The sequence below is a fragment of the Lycium barbarum genome, chromosome 4, assembly GCF_019175385.1.
Source record: "Lycium barbarum isolate Lr01 chromosome 4, ASM1917538v2, whole genome shotgun sequence".
In the NCBI taxonomy this organism is placed as follows: Eukaryota; Viridiplantae; Streptophyta; class Magnoliopsida; order Solanales; family Solanaceae; genus Lycium; species Lycium barbarum.
Window position 1 is genome coordinate 6,995,620 of NC_083340.1, and position 16,511 is coordinate 7,012,130.

Sequence of the window (16,511 nt, forward strand, 5' to 3'; positions counted from 1 at the left end):
ATTAACTTAGCTTTCATGTAACTTGATTACTACTTTGACAGTAGGTATAAGGACGTATTAGAATAATAGATCGTAATACAATATCAGATCATCTTAATGGAGTTACGAACTTTGTTAACAATGTCAAAATTTTCTTAAATATTGGGGGTTTAAGGAGCATCTGTCTTCATCGGCTTTCTTTATTAGTGTGTGTATATTTAGTTATATTCACCAATTATTCTCTTTGTTTTTATTTCTTTTTAGTGAATCTTTTTTATGACTTTGATGTAGTGAATTTGTTTTTTCTGTTTAATATACTCCAGAATGTTCTTGAGTTTATCATTAATTTAAACTGAAACAAGTCTTATGGACCAATCACAGTAATACTAGCAATAAGGATAAAGTCCTTAGATATGAATTAATATAAACAATATTTTTGAATTCGAACAAAATAATTACAAATATATGCTGAATATTTATCCTTCATGTATATCTATGCTAACAGAATTAACTGATAATTGGGAATAACATAGAGTTATATTTTCCTAAATTATATTGATGAGTTACAAGTTTGTTGCTTTTAATTTGTAGTTAACACCAAACACGCCAGGTGCTTAATTCACGTAGTACTTTGCTTTAAAGAGTCAAGTTGCCACATTTTGAAAATGGAATTATGAAAGCCTTATGGGAACTCCTTAAAGCTCCAGCTAGATTACCTTCTACCCAATATGGCATTATATATTAAGTAGGCGTTTTGGCATGAGAATCAAAGAATTTTGACTTTATTTTGAATTTTGAAGTTAGAGTTGAAGATGGAGTTGTGTTTGGTTATTTTTTTGCAAAGAATATTTAGTTGTTTGAACGTATTTAAAGTGAAAATAAGGTTTTAGGTGTTTTCCAAATTTCAAATACAACTTAAGTTGTCTTTAGAATTTTCATTGTCAAACACTAATTTTCAAATAAAGTGAAAAAATTGCGGGAAAAAGTGAAAAATATTCATGGCCAAATGGGTCCATAGTGATTAGCTGAGCATCACGTGCTACATTGGCCATTGTCATATTCTCTTAAGTTATGATTGAATCTTGTGAGGAATTTAAATGGATTTGTTTAGACATGTTTGCTTTGATAGTTTGATTACGAAGTCGATTATTATTTTCTCAATAAAGGTCCTTAATTGTAATAGATATATTGTAGGATATTAAATGGAGAGCAGTGGCATGGAGATTAAACATAATGAGAAGTTCATGAAAGGTCATATTATAATGTTTAACACTAATTAGTACGTAATGTAATAACAAAATAAGAAACAGACATATGAAATATAGTAAATATTTTTTAAACAATATTCTAAAATTATTGATAAATATAAACAATGAAAGAATTTCGAACAAAGGAATAAAGGTGTAAATATAAATTAAAGTGCAGCAGGGGTCATTAATGTTATTTTTATTTGGTGTATTTATGATGTTTTTTCTATTTATATACGACAAAGTTTTTGGCTTTGATGTGTAATGTATATTATTGAAATTGTGGTGTAGTACATTGTGAGAGGAGAGAAAGATCTGTCCAACTAATTCGAGGATGATTTGATTTTTTTTTCCCTAACTTTATTTGATATGGGGTATATTGCATTGGAAAAAATTGAAATTATAATTTTGTTAAATTGATATGATTTTTGTGCTCAAATAAATCTGATTACAATTTGATATAATTAACATTTTTAACGAATAGTAGTATTCTAATTATAGTAATGGTAATTGTATTGTAATATTGTAGGAATGGTAGGGGAATATTTCGAGTTGTTACAGTGGGCGGAAAAGGCTCATCATTGTCATCTTCCTCTGTATTTGAAATTGCCAATGGACTCAGTCGTCTGATCATAGATTCTGTATTTGAAACTCCCAATATTGATTCTTAGTCGTCCTCCAATTCTAAAACCAATGTTTCTGCCGCAATCCTGAGTAATTTAACACACAAGGAGGCTAGAGCTTCTCTTATAGTCCTCCTAAACAAACTTTTACTTTCTGTAGGGCCATTAGTCACTCAGCTCTGATATTTCGTCTTTTAATAAGTTTAATGACGATAACTCTGCCAAGGATGTTGTTTCTGTGGCTGCTGACTTGAAGTTTTTGCTTAACGGTTCAAAATGTGTTAACCGTGAGAGTGATAATAAACCTGTGACATCTGATGTTCCTGAGGTGCACGGAAAATTTAGGGAGATTTGCCGGCTTTTGCGTTCCAGCACACGTGTTAGATTGAATTCCGCCATTGTATCCAATTCTGGTGCAGCGAGATCCATGTGCACCACGTTGTATTGTTTAGCTGTGGCCCTCATGGATTTGGGTGGCATCAGTTATAAACGAGGGATGTGCATTGTCGAATCTCGCATTGTTGGAGCTAAATGATGAATTTTGTGCAATGCTGTGAAAAGAATGTCCTGGCCCTGATCAGCTAAATGCTATTTTGGCATCTTTGTTGTCAGCTCACTCGAAGGAGGAATATGTTAAGTTTTCACAGGATGTGAGCTCTTTATTGGAGATGGTACAGCAAATAATATCATGGGAGGCCCTGGCTGCTTTCGTTTCCCTCGAACGGAGGGAAACGAAGAAGAGTTTGGGTAAAGGTGCCACCGCTCTGGTGCAGTTTTTCAAAGATACAATTCAGACTGAAGTTTTGGAGAATTTGGTTCGCGATTTCTTGTCGATACTGGACCTGAAGGACGACATTTTACTGAGAAAGGTGAAAACTATCGAGGAAAGAAATGAAAACAACGAGTTGACTAAGCTCCCAAAGGTAGAGAACCATACTATGTTATCTTTGTGCCAATTCTTTTTTTATAGAGCAAAGTAGGATTCAATTATTCATAGCTGTTTGATTCCGGTACTTTGGCAACTGGTTCAACACTTTGCTGTCTTCTTTGTTTGTTTATGTAAAAACATGTGTGGGAGTACGCCTGTCACAATGTTTTCTGTTAGGTAATTTGCTCTCCTTATTGAACAGTAGGTGAAGGTTAAATTCTTAATTGGGGAATTAATATGCCCTCTTTTTAACTCCTAATATTTTTTATTGTCTCGTCATTGCCACATCAACTTTAGAACGAATATCAATAGTTTTAGCTCCTTTTTCTAGGTGCACAAAATGGATATAGTTACCGTTTCATCTACAAGGAAATTTAAATTTTCGATTTTTTATTTTTTTGTGACAGGGAACTCGTGCTTTTGCAAAGGAAAAGATGGCTATAAGCGAGATAATAATGTCAAATATAGTTGAGGTTTTCAAAAGGCATGGTGCTTCTGCTTTGGATACTCCTGTTTTTGAAATGCGGGAGACTCTGATGGGAAAATATGGAGAAGACTCAAAATTGATATATGACCTTGCGGATCAGGTTTACTAGTAGTTTCATCTGCTATTTGTTCATTGATCTTTATTGGTGCATCTTGTCACATGAGAGTTCCACACATGCACCCACACACACATAATTGGCGATGTGCACTCAAGGGTGTGACCTAGCATCAATGAACCATGGATATCATGGTTCAAATTCCAATAGAGGCAGAAAACGTTAGGAGATTTCTTTCCATTAGCCTGTGCTGATGTGAGGTAGTAGGTACCTCGTGGATGGGTTAGTGGAGATGCCTACAAGCTGCCTGCAACCCACCGTCATAAAAAAAAGAAGTAAACATATAAATATAATTGGGACAACAGTGTGGGTAGTTGGACTTTTCTCCAAAAGAAATTGTGTGAGATCTTGTTGGATATAGTTCATACTTCTATTCACTAAGATTTCAGTAACTGCAACTTATCCTCTATCCATTATTTAATTATAGAAGTTATAATATTGGTATTTCATTTGAGTATATGTTTTGTTTACATGCCTTTGATTTTCCTTGTAACAGGCTTCACCTTTCTCCATGATTATTAGAAATTTTGTCTTCATGTAGAAGTAGAACTACCTGTGTTCTTCTTATCCCTACTTTTCGTAGTGCAGAATTGTATGTTTTGCTGTACTTTAAATGCAAAAGTGATATTTAGGTTGGACGGGTAAAAGTCTTTTTTAGAAGTTAAAAGCAAAAATGAGTCTGATCAGATTATTTAAGAGGTGGATTTTATTGTTTCATTAGTTAGTGCATACTTCCTGATCTTTTTGATACTGATTTCCCCTTTCCCTGATAATGTTTGCAGGGGGGAGAACTTTGCTCTCTTCGTTATGACCTGACAGTTCCGTTTGCTAGATACATAGCATCGGAAGATCTGACATCCTTCAAGCGTTATCAGATAGCTAAGGTGTACAGAAGAGATAATCCATCTATGGGTAGATACCGTTAGTTCTACCAATGCGATTTTGATATAGCTGGTCAGTTTGACAAGATGATGCCGATTTTGAGGTCATAAAGATTTTGACCGAGTTGTTAGATAAACTTGATATTGGAGAGTATGAGGTAAACTTTCTAATGGTTCTCTAGCCATGTCCAAGTTCAATGTATGCTTGTTAGTGGACCTTGGAATGATATTCATCCTGAAAGGACACAATTTAGATTTTTCGCCAATCACTTGAAAATTGTCTTATGATTCTTGAACGCTTTCGTGCCCCCTCATCCTCCCCGTGCATCCTCTGAAATAATTAACTTACATCACCACAGTATTTTTGGTTATGTCACTGGGACCATCTAAATCTTCTAGTTGTTTGGTGGCTATGCATAATTGCATATCTATCAGGAGTTATACCATTCCATATGTATATAGATTCTCTTCTTTTTTTTCTTTTTTGAAATGGTAACATTATGTATATATTAATAAATCCGTACATGGGTTGTACTAGAACCATATTTACAAGTGAGCAAAAGGAAAAAAGAGAAAAAGTGATCTGCAATCCTAACAAGATTCAAGTATGTCTAGGATTGAGAATAGTATCTTCTGTGTATTTAAAAAAAAATAGCAAAGAGCCAGAAGCAACTTTGGAGGACCATTCCCTTATGTATTTTCTGGACTATTTGGAGAGAAAGGAACAGTGCTTCCTTTGACAATAAAAAGAATCATATTATTAGAATTAAGAACCTTTGTCTGCTCAATCTGTTTGTATGGTGTAAGAAGAGTATTTTAGAGAACATGGATCAGTATACGGACTTTTTGGATTCTCTTGGAAATTTGTAATCTGTTACTCTTGCAGGGTCTGTCTGTTTCTGATGTAATTTGGTGTACCTTCTTAGTACCTTTCTTTCAATAATACTTTTACCTTATAAAAAAAAAAAAAAGGTATCTTCTAATTAAATCTATTTACACCAAAAACCAAAAAGTAGAATACAGTTAAGTTTGATCTTCTGCACTCTATTGCTACTACCCTCAAAACATCTGGAGTTCCTTTATATAGATTCTCTTTATGTTTCTTACAATCCAGAACATTCTGGTATCTTTTCTCATGCAATCTCAAGGAAGTCCTATTTGTGGTGTATGACATTAGTAATGATGTAAAGCTTCTCTCTTTATCAGGTAAAGCTTAATCACAGAAAGCTGCTTGATGGTATGTTAGATATATGCGGGGTGCCACAAGAGAAGTTCAGAACCATTTCATCAAGCATTGACAAGCTAGATAAACGATCCTTTGATCAGATAAAAAAAGAAATGGTGAGGCATAATCTCCAATAGGCATAAAATTGTATGTTTTATTAAGATGGCTCTTCAATATTATATCTGTTTTTAGTGCTTTGCCCAGTATTGGCACTCTATTGCTAGTTTCAGTATCTCTCATTCTTGTTTCTCCATATGTTGGAATTTCAGTCATCTTTAAAGTTATCTCAGGGTTTGATTGTTAACTCCTAGTCTATAATATGTGTTATTGAAGGATGAATTCTCCTATAATTAACACAAAAACGAAAAATTATTGCAACTAAACGTGCCGAATGATGTGCTGTTATTGACAATGTAGTAAAAATACCTAATGAATTGTATCTTCTCTCTTCCATATTTCTGATTTTGTCCCTTTTCCAACGCCAAATATCAATATTTTCTCTTGCTTAGACTACTTGAAATTCAACATAGGCTTACACTTTGTTTCTTCTCTTGTGCATTGCTGGAACTGCCATGTTTCTTCACCTCACTGGTTTTTGTCTCATTTTTTGGGGGGAATTAATGCTCTAACTTCCAGAAAGTTCAGGTTATAGAGTAGTTTGACTTCTTTTTCTTGTGGTGTTTACGATGTGAACGTTAAAGCCAATCAGCAGGGCAAGAAGATGAGAATGTTTGATGACCGATTGATCCTGTTTGGTCTGGTTTTACCATATCTTCCCAGTTCTTTTACTAAGTCATAACCTGGTCTAACTGAATGGGACTGCTACTGATTCCCTGTTGAACAGTTCAACTGGCTGGTCTATTTTGGTTTAAAAACATTGAAGAAATGTTCACGTTTTTCTATGTTTCTTCGCTTTTTCCTTGGAGCGTGGATACCAGAATGATCTTGAATTTCAATGCGAAATCTAACTTTGTTTTCTGTAATTCATATTCATCTGTTCTTGTGGGCTTCTAGCATGTTAGAGGCTAAGGAATTTCTAAAGGTTACTCCCTCATTATGGTTTTTGCTAGTATCTCACTACAATATGTAAATTGTTATTTCGATGAAAATAAACTAGTTGCTACGTTGGGTAGTTTTTCTTCGTAAATATTTGATTATCTAATTTACTAAAGTCATTGTTGTTCTCTGTTTAAGATGCTCATATTTCAGTCATTTACTCCCTCATAATTTATTCAGTGATGTTTCACTTTTCAAGGGCCATTAATCAGCTTCAGGGTGAAATTAGACGTCGATATGTAAACTTAAACTAAGGGACTTAGGAATGAGATAAAAATACCGTGTTTCTAGATCGTTTAATCAAATACTCAAGAAGCTTGTGTTAAAAATCTGTCCAATATTATCTTTTTGACACAGAGCGAGTGTGTAATTAGCACTCTAATGCTGCTGTCATCTTGTAACAGGTGGATGAGAAAGGCTTAAGTAATGAGATATCAGACAGAATTGGTACATTTGTCAAATTGAGGGACCTCCTGTGGAATTATTATCTAAGCTCAAGCAGGAATGCAGTTTTTCGGAAAACAGTGAATCTTTACTTGCATTGGATGAATTAGAGATTCTGTTTAAAGCTCTTGAGAAGTCCAAATGTATTGACAGAGTGGTTTTTGACTTGAGTCTTGCAAGAGGCCTTGATTACTACACAGGAGTCATATTTGAAGCTGTCTTTAAAGGAGAGGCTCAGGTAGATCTCTGGGTTAGCTAAAAAGTTCTAGTTCCAGTTACCTATGCAGGCTATGCTTTGCTATTGGCTTGTCGATGTGGTGATAATCAATTCATATTTTGTGCTCTAGTTCCAGTTACCTATGCAGGCTATGCTTTGCTATTGGCTTGTCGATGTGGTGATAATCAATTCATATTTTGTGCACTTAGGCATCTAAGAAGTATATATAAATTGTTCGAGTTCTCAAATCAAATTTTAGGCGTCTAAGAAGTATATAAATTGTTCAAGTTCTCAACATTGTCAGGAGTGGAGAGTATCTCTCAAGTACTTTTGATGAGTTTTCTTTGACTTCCATATTGCTGAATCTATACTGGAGTAACCAGTGTCCGTAATTCTAGATTCTTCTGTCCACATACTATGTTCAGAGTTGAACAGTGTCAACTTAGGTAATTGACTCTTCCCTAGGAGAACAGCAGGTTTTCAAGCCTCCAAGTGCAGCCCTGTTTTCTTTAAATGTCTTCTGCATCAGTATAACCCTGATGAAAGACCTCCATCTGGAGTATTAAATTTGATGGTGAAGTTCTAGTAGTTTGATTATGGCGTAGACCTATATGTATCTATCCTTCCTACTTCTGTCTTCCTTCTTATTATATGTGTCTCTACATTTAATGTTCATAAGTTAAAGTTTCTCTTCACTGAGCACTACCTCTGATCTGGAAATGCCTGCAGGTTGGTTCGATTGCTGCTGGTGGACGTTATGACAATCTAATAGGTATGTTTGGCAGACGGCAGGTTCCTGCTGTTGGGATTAGTCTGGGAATAGAGAGAGTATTTGCAATCATGGAACAGCAGAAAGACAAGAATCAGGTGATAATAGCTAAATAAGCATATTTCATTTGTTTCGAAATAGACTTTGGTAGTTTTCACCTTTTCTACTTGTTGAATATCAAATCAATAAGTAGATAAAAGTGTCTCATCTCTAGCATCTTGAGCCTATTGTAGATTCTAGATGAGACAGTTCACATAATTCAATATGACAACAAAGCGGTAGAACTGATACTATGGCAAACTTACTCAAGACTTGATGAATGCCCCTATTTCATGGTGCACATAATGCAGTTAATAAACTAGTGTACTCCCACAAGAAACTGAAAATGAATGAAAATGGGGTAGGTGGAGAACAATAGAGAGACACTGTGTTCTGTTTTACTTGGTTTTTTATTTTGTATTTATCCGCTGAATGGCAAGTGCAGGCTGCATGTCTGAAGATGTCCTAAATTTGTTGCATACTCCATTTCATTTGCTACCTATTATTTTATAAGTTCGTCTTTCTCCACGTTTTTCTCTGAAGTGTGTCATTGATGGTAATATTATTTCTCCTTGAACAATTTTCCAGGATATCCGAGCCACTGAAACTCAAGTTCTCGTTAGCATTCTTGTTGATGACAGTGCTTTAGCTGCTGAGCTGGTTAGTGAATTGTGGAATGCTAAAGTGAAAGCAGAATTCATGATAGATAAGAGAGTGATGAAGCACATTGGTCGGGCGAGTAAGTCGAAGATCCCTTGGATTGTACTTCTTGGTGAACGCGAACTTAGCAAAGGAGTTGTAACATTGAAGGATGTTGTTGCAGCTGTTGACTATGAGGTCCCCAGAGATAAGCTTGTGGACGATCTATGCAGACGATTAGGCATGTTAAGTTCTTAGTATTGGACAATTTTTCATATCATAGAAATCAAGTCTTGTCTTTCTGTGAACAGGTAGCAGTGATGAATTTCCTTTTGACCGCCATCAGAGAACATTTATATTATGTATATTCCACTTTGTACAAGACTCTGGGATCCAAAATGATGGTATAACTAACGGAATGTCAGGATAAAAAATCAAAATTTTCCATCTTTAAGACTGTAAGCTTCTATATCTGTGCCACCCCTTCCTTCGAGTCCGGGAAAAAACTCTCCAAGTATTGATTAAATAATTCATCTTATGAAAGGAAAATTAGAGAAAACTTTAGATTTCAAAAATGTACTTTATAATATTGGAGTATCAGAAAAAAGTTAAATCATAAATTCAATGAGTGTGAAGCACGAGCAAATTCACTTATTTTATACATTATAATGTATTTCAACAATTTTTCAGAATTATCTTTTGTAACTTCTATTTTTAGATATACGTAGATTTGTGTAGCTTACAAGTTACACCTATGCCTTTTAAAACACAGCTTTTATATATGTAATTGCAGAAAGAAGAGTTTCTTTTCCCTTTCCTTTCTTTCTGGAGGTGATTGAACCTGTTACCTTTCTCTTTGAGAGACTCTAAAACATATAATCTTGAAGTTATAATATCCAAACTTTATCAAATTTTAGTTGCATGATTAAAAATATAAATAATGCGGGACTCTGCAGCATAGTACATTATGATTAATGCATGCATTACATCTTTTCATATTTGATGAAACTTATGGCAATTCACCAATCTTAATCACATGTATTAACTGTGGCATATCTTAGGTTATTTTTTGAAGGCCAACTAATCTAGTCCCTGAAATAAAACCGTGGTGGGTCGGGTCGAAAAGTTTGTGGTCCAGTTGCTAGGTTTTGGGTAGCAAGAGTTTAAGGGCGTGTTTGGTATGACGGAAAATGTTTTCTCAGAGAATAAGTAGTTTTCCTACTCATTTTCTTGTGTTTGGTATGCAAGTTGGAAATTGTCATTTTAAGAGCATTTGAATATACTCAAAGCAAAACCACAATGAAGTGTTTGAATTCGGAGTGCAACTTTTGGTGGTGGTGGTACGGGTTGGGAGGTGGGGTAGGCTTGGAGAGGGGGTGGGGAGAAGGTGGGGTGTGGGGGATTGTGGGAGTGGGTGGTTTGGGGTGGTGGGTGGAGTGAGGGTGGTTGCGGGGCGGGGGGTGGGGGTGGGTTGGGATTGCGTTGGTGTGTTTTTATTTATCCGGAAATATTTTCCCTCAAATTTTTATGGTAAACGTTTTTTTTCCTATTTTGAGGAAACATTTAAGATCTTAAGTGCAACCAAACAAGAGTAAATAAGGAACATTTTTTGGAAAATATTTTCCGTCATACCACACACACCCTAACACTTGCACGTTTTCTGTGCACACCAAATATAGCCCAAAATCTACTCGAATTGGGTCTCACAGATATGGAAAAAAGACCTGTTAGTATTAATTACATACGGAGTATTTTTTTTCCTTCCATATTCTTGCCCAAACTGGAAGTATATTACTAGGCGCCTACAATTCCATATGTCGTGTAAGGCAAAACTCAAAAGTAAAGCCGTTATTCTCTTTTGGCCCTTTTCGCTATGGCGAATTGGTCTGACCTTCCATATGATTTACTTGTTACAATAGCGAAGCGTGTTACGTTGATGGAGGATTTCGTTTTATTTGGTGCTGTTTGTAAATCATGGCAAAGTGCTGCTACTAAAGAAAATTTTGATGTTTCATCGCCCCAAGTCCCTTTAGCTGGCTGCTGATAAAGATGATGATTATCGAGAATTTTACTCTCTTTCCAAGGAAAAAGTTTCATGCAGAGTCTTTCTGCCAGAAGCTAAAGGGCGAGTGTGCTTTTCAACGCAGGGATGGCTTTGCACCGCACAATATACAGGTATAGGAGAGATGACGTTGTTGCACCCTTTCTCACGAACCCAAATCCAGCTTCCTCCACATACTGGCTTGAGAAATTGGGAACCAGCATCAGAAGATGACTATGCGATCGTCGACATGGCTGTGTTATCTGCTAACCCTTCCTTAACATCCGACTATGTTCTGATGATTAGTTATTTTGATCAATTTGGTTATTGTTTTGGTTTTTGGCTACCTGGAGACCTCTCCTGGACTACAATTCCTTTAGAAAGATATGGTGAGATCACCTATATCCACTACTTTAATGGGCAACTGTATTTCGTTGTTCGCTTTGGCAGAGTCTTTTTCTGGACCCTAGCAATCCTCAACCACCCCGCTTGGTTGTTGCGATGGAGGATGATATATTAAGGCTGTATGGGATTGTGTTCTATCTAGTTGATGTATCGGGTGCACTATATTTGTTACACAAATTTGTGACTATGAGCCTGAGGAACGAAATGGACCCAATGGTGGGTACCACACCTTTAAGTTTCAAGTTTGGGAATTAAATGTAATCAAAGGAGAAGCAAAAGAGATTAAAGAATTGGGAGTAGGGCTATTTTTTTGGGGCGTAATGCATCTATTAATATTCCCATTAATGACTCTTCTAAGTTTGCAGGAGTGAAGCGTAATCACATCTATTTTACTGATAAGTGGACAGAGTTATTATACACGAAGGAAGGGGTGGCAGAGCTATGGGGGCTTACAATCTTGAAGATGAAAAAATCCAACCTTTTTATCATGGCATTTCCGTTAGTCCTATTTGTCCCCCAACTTGGGTTATTCCATCACTCTGATATGAATGATATCAAAAAGGGAAGAGTTCGGAGTCAAAATGGGTTATTTTTGTAGCCATTAGCCCAAAATAGTATGTTTTTTTTTTTAGACCAAAATGGGTATACTCACACTGTTCCGGGGCCGAATGAATTGTTGCATTTCGCTACATGTGTAGCGAAATGCAACAATTTTTTTTTTTTTTTGCATTTCGTTGTGCAATTCACGAAATGCAACAATTTTTTTTTTTTTTTTTGCAATTCGTGAAAGAAACTTTTTTTTTTTTTTTTTTTTTTGCATTTCGTTGTGCAATTCACGAAATGCAACATTTTTTTTTTTTGCATTTCGTGAAATTAATGAAAAAAACAGGTTTTTTTTTTTTTGCATTTCGTTAATCAATGAACGAAATAGTTTATTTTATTTTATTTCGTTCATCTAAAAACGAAATTGGAATATATATATATATATATATATATATATATATTTTGCATTTCATTGGTAGATCAACGAAATAGGATAATATATATATATATATATATATATTTTCCAATTGCATTTCGTGTATTAAAAAATGAAATAGGATAAAAAAAATTAGTTTTTCCTATATGTTGAGAAAATTAGTCAGCTTTATTTTCAAAAATTGAAACCATATAAGTGAAATTGACATTCACAGCTACATTACTCCGAAATTTTTATGTTGAAATCTATTGCGCATCATCATATTATAAGTAAAGAAAACTAAAAATTTCCCGCCAATTTGGGGGAAAATTAAAATTGGAAGGGAAAAAAGAGGTTTTCTAGAAAATCGGCCCGGCCAAACCGCCTTGTGGCAGTTTGCGCTGCTAGATCTCGAAAAACTATGCAAAATCAATTTTTTTTTGCATAAATCGGATATCCGAGCGCAAAGTTATGACTGTTTAAAGTTTCACCAATTTACAACTACTCTTTCACCAATTTACAACTACTCTTTCTCCTATATTTTCTAACTATGTTTTTATCTAATTGAATTAGATTTATATGCAAAAAAAAAAAATCATTAGTTTCAAAAAAAAAAATTCATTAGTTTCACGAATTGCGAAAAAAAAAAAATTGTTGCATTTCGTGAATTGCACAACGAAATGCAAAAAAAAAAAAAAAAAAAAAAAAAAAAAAAAAAAATTGTTGCATTTCGTGAATTGCACAACGAAATGCAAAAAAAAAAAAATTTGTTGCATTTCGCTACACATGTAGCGAAATGCAACAATTCATTCGGCACCGGAACAGTGTGAGTGTGGGTATTTCGTTGGTTATCCAACGAAATACCCATTTTGGTCTAAAAAAAAAACATACTATTTTGGGCTAATGGCTACAAAAATAACCCATTTTGGCTCCGGACTCAAAAAGGGAATATTGCACTTACTTTTGGCCAGCTATTTATGTTAATCTTGTTTGACGGATGTTTTATTCTTTGAATTTCAACCTTTTTTTTAATCAATCTTAGTAATAGTACGCTATGCTGATTTCATGCTGAATATTAGTCCTTGGTAGATTTTAAAGATGGAACCAATGTTTAAGCATAAAGGTCTATTTAATTCGTCTGACTAATGCAGTACTTTATTTCATACTTCTAATCTAACAGATAAAGGTCCTCTAAATATATGCAGAAGAGCTCAAAACAGGAATAGGGATGTGGTTCTATTCGGAAAAAATGAAAATTAGAGAGGAAGGGAGGAGTTTGAATTCCCGAATCTAACCGCGTTTGATGCAATTTCAGTTGTTTTAGCTCCTGTTTATACGACCGCATCTTATGTTGCCTACTTACATACATGCATGTGCTTTTCTTAACCCTTTATCTTTTGCCTTCTACACTATTCTTTCACCAGAACTGACCATATGTTGAGGGATTTTATTTAGGGAAATTTATATACATGGAGACCTAAATTTTTTGTATGTTATAAGTGTACTACTATACGTTTGATGCAATTCCAGTTGTTATTAGCTTCTATTTATACGACCGGCATACATGTACTTTTCTTAACCCTTTACCTTTTGCCTTTATACTATTCTTTCACGAGAACTGACCTGTTGAGGGATTTTATTTAGGGAAATTTATATACATGGATACCTAAATTACCTAAATTTTTTGCATGTTATAAGTGCACTTTCAGAAGAGGTAGGGGTAGGCCGAAGAAGTATTGGGGAGAGGTGATTAGACAGGACATGGCGCAGTTACAGCTTACCGAGGACATGACCTTAGATAGGAGGGTTTGGAGGACCCAGATTAGGGTAGAAGGCTAGTAGATAGTCTCGTGATCCTTCCTTATTAGTAGTCGCATTATCACAGTATAATTTCTTGTGCTCTGATTTCTGCTATTATCTATTATTTCCTGTACTTTGATTATTCTATTTTATCTGTGTCGCTTTCGTTATTTGCATTTCCATATCGCTTTGAATTTCTTAGCATTATCTGACCTCTTTTTATGCTTTTTATTGAGCCGAGGGTCTTTCGGAAACAGCCGTCCTACCTTGGTAGGAGTAAGGTCTGCGTACACTCTACCCTTCTCAGACCCCACGTTGTGGGATTTCACTGGGTTGTTGTTGTTGTTGTAGTAGTAGTAGTTGTAATTGTACGGTGATAATGATGAAACTTTGAAGAATTAATTTTGATATCAATATTCATACTATAACTTTTGTAGCATATGATTGCCGTAAAATAATTTCGCGTTATTGATGTAAATATAAGACACTTACCCCCTGTTTGGATGGTTGTTTCTTGTGGTTCATTAATGTATGGTTTTCTATCAAATCATATTTGTATCTATTGTTCTTAAACTTATGTGGTATGGTGTTGTAAACCCGTTGTAATTCCATGATTATATAACCATGAAAAAGTTCAATTTTTGTAACCACGAATTTGGTGATTTTTGCGTGGTTACGTATTTCATTTCTCCATTATACCCTCACCCCACCCCCACTCCCCCCACCCTACTATTCACCCCCCGCCCCACCCTACCACGCCCAACCCAACTACCCCACCCACTACCCCCACCACTCACTACCCCTCATCACCACCCAACCCCACCCCACAACCACTCACCCCCACCTTACCACCTATTACCCCCACCTTTATCCCACAACCAGCCACCTCACTCCACCCACCCCTTCACCACCCCCACCCTACCCCTACCTTTACCCCCATCCCCAACTACCCCACCCTACTACCCCCACCACCCACTACCCCTCATCACCACCCAACCCTACACCACAACCACTCATTCGCACCTTACTATCCACTACCCCCACCCTCATCCCACAACCGCCCACCCCTCCACCACCGCCACTCACTACCCTCACCACCACCCAACCCCCACCCCATAACCACTTGCCCCCACCCTACCACCCACTACCACACCCTCATCCCACAACCACCACCACCCTCCACCACCCCCACCCACCACCTACTAATCTTTTAAAGTTTCTATTTTATCCTTTACCTAAGTTGTCACGACCCAACCCCGTAGGCCGTGACTAGTGCCCGAGTTGGACACCCTAACGAACTTATCCAATTCGAATCACATACAGATAGCATATACTGGCACTGTCACACCCCCTTTTTAACCCGGAGATTAAATTAGGAGTACGACATATTGGAGATTCCTGTTTTTTTTTGTTTATGTTAAGGAGTCACCACCTAATTATTTATGGTGAATTAGGACACCTAAAGTTTATTAAAGTTATTTTTAAAGTTAACTCTTTTAAGGTCTGCGAAACTTAAGATTCTAGGTAAGGGTTCAACTAACCTAGAGGGAAGGTATTAGGCATCCTCTAAATTCCATTAATAATGGTTAATCCGACCAGACTTATGATTAGTTAGGCTAAAGGTAAATATAGTATTATAAATGTTTGGGAAATAACTTATAAATATAGCTAAAGTTTTTAAAGGAAAATGTAATAATGTTATTAGAAATAAGACTTGTAAAAATAATAATTTGTATAAAAGAAGAACTGAAGGAGCACGGGATATGTAACATTTTAAAACATAATTGAAAATAACTCTGGGAGGCCTTAACTAATTTTTGTTTTAAGAGTACGGACGAGATGGAATCTTCTTTCTCCCTTTTTTATCATGTTTATTAACTATAGCTAAAAATGTATGTGTTTGATTTACCCAAAGAGTTGTTTATAAAATGTATTTGAGTTCATATTTGTATATCAGTAACACCTTAAGATTCCCAATATAGTAGGAATATAATTAAAAATACGTGTTCATGGCTTTACACTCTTGAAGATCAACTATTTTGATATAGATAAATATTATAAGTACTATAGATAATTTAATATAAAAGGAGAAAATGGCATTATGGAATTAAATATTAGTTCTTCCTACCCATTTATTAAAAACCAACCCGACTAAATTCGCTAAGGTTCGCCTAATCTAAACAAATAAAACAAGTAAAATGTTAGTCATGTAATTACAAATTAAATGCACAAAGAAAAATAAAAAAAAAATGATTTAAATGGGCTCAGCCCACTTTAGTATTGCTGCTGTTCGCTGCCACTGTTATGGGCCTCGGCCTAGAATTCTTTTTGACTTCTTGGCTGCGGACAGGGCTGCCACAGGAGGATTTTTGTTGGGCTTTGACCCAACACCGAATGCAGGAGATGACGAGTACTCGTACGCGATAGTCATGCACAAGAACGAAAGAAAAGGATTAGTGTATATCCCATAAATGAAGCTGAACAAATATGATGCAAATTCAAAACAGGCCAATAGCTTTTAACTAAAACAGGGGACTGCCCGTGGCTAATATATTAATGACATCTAAACAAGCAATAAGAAAGAAGTTAGACAAACATAGCAGGCCCATGTTCGAATTAGATACCCACAAAGGAAAGAAAATGGGGCGAGACACAAAA

At 35.7% G+C, this 16,511-nt stretch overlaps 2 pseudogenes; both read left to right on the top strand.

Annotated features, from left to right (window-relative positions):
- The first annotated feature begins 1,595 nt into the window (after positions 1–1,595).
- LOC132637109 (histidine--tRNA ligase, cytoplasmic-like) lies at positions 1,596–9,070 on the top strand (annotated as a pseudogene).
- Positions 9,071–10,522: 1,452 nt separating this feature from the next.
- LOC132637110 (uncharacterized) lies at positions 10,523–11,210 on the top strand (annotated as a pseudogene).
- The last annotated feature ends 5,301 nt before the right edge of the window (positions 11,211–16,511 follow it).